Below are 1,235 nucleotides of genomic sequence, written 5' to 3'. Positions count from 1 at the left end.
ATTCGCCTGACTGAGATTTGCAAGGTGACCATAGCTTGCTTCATACCAACAATCTCTGTGGATTCGACCCTTACTCACGTAAGGTTATTACTTGGACGACCCAGTACACTTGCTGGTTAGTTGAACGGAGTTGTGAATTCCAATAAAGAAAACCTCACACAGGTGCTGCCCCTTAGAAGCCTTCATCTCAAAATAAACAGTGTCTTAAGGGTATATTCACACTAAAGCTCAAAAGATAGATTCCATATAAACTTAAGGATGTTGAATCACAATTCCGTCCACCACCTGCGTCTTGGGTTATTCCGTTCAGTTCTTCATAAGATATTTGTATTGGAAGCGGTGCAAAATCCTCCTTAGCATCAATTGTAACATCTTTGACGGAATTCTCCACAACTCTGGATTCAGGTGGCGGTTCGGCGTCTCCTAAATCTTCAACTAACTTTTCTTCTTCTGCAATGACAGCTTCCTCTACTTGTTCTACTAAGAAGTTATGCTCTATGCTGTCCACTGAAGTTTCTTGTGTCCTCTTCACAATACATTCTTCATTAGATTCTCCACATGAAGCCATGGGGGTCTGTTGAGGGGCTGAACGTCTGGAAGTTAATTGATTTATTGCTTGCTCCAGTTGATGAAGGGTTGCAGTAAATTGTTTTATTGATTCTTCAAGGCGAACCTGTGATTCTGGCTTTGATGGATATGGGTATGGTGTATGGGGGAGTGGTGGTTCTTGGGAGTAATTGGATTGGTGTTGGGGTGGATAAGGATCGTATGGTGGCGAATGATGAAAAGAAGCTTGTGAGTGTGGTGGTTCGAGGTTATGTTGAGAGGATGGTCTATAGGCACGAGGTGGGGCTTGTTGGTAGTTACAAGGTTGTCCACGAAATCTTTCAGCTGGGTATGCATTGTAGAATCGTCGTTGTCCATGATATCTTGGAGGATGTTGTTGCCTAAAGGGTTGATTAGATCCTCTTGACTCCATCCATCCTTGATTAGTCTGACCTTGATGCATATTCCTGCTGTAGTTTCTATTTCCTTCAACAAAGTTAGAACCAAACTCAAAGCGAGAGGGGTGAGAATTCATAGTAGTTATCAGTAATAAGGGGAAAAAAGGAGAAACAAATAAACAAGTAAAAGAAAAAAAGAAAATATATATATATATATATATATATATATATATATATATATATTCTATTTTTAAAAAAATTATATTTACAATAACCAATAATAAGGCACAC

Source organism: Arachis stenosperma, chromosome 3, assembly GCF_014773155.1.
Source record: "Arachis stenosperma cultivar V10309 chromosome 3, arast.V10309.gnm1.PFL2, whole genome shotgun sequence".
NCBI lineage: Eukaryota > Viridiplantae > Streptophyta > Magnoliopsida > Fabales > Fabaceae > Arachis > Arachis stenosperma.
Note: the sequence above shows the minus strand (reverse complement) of the source record.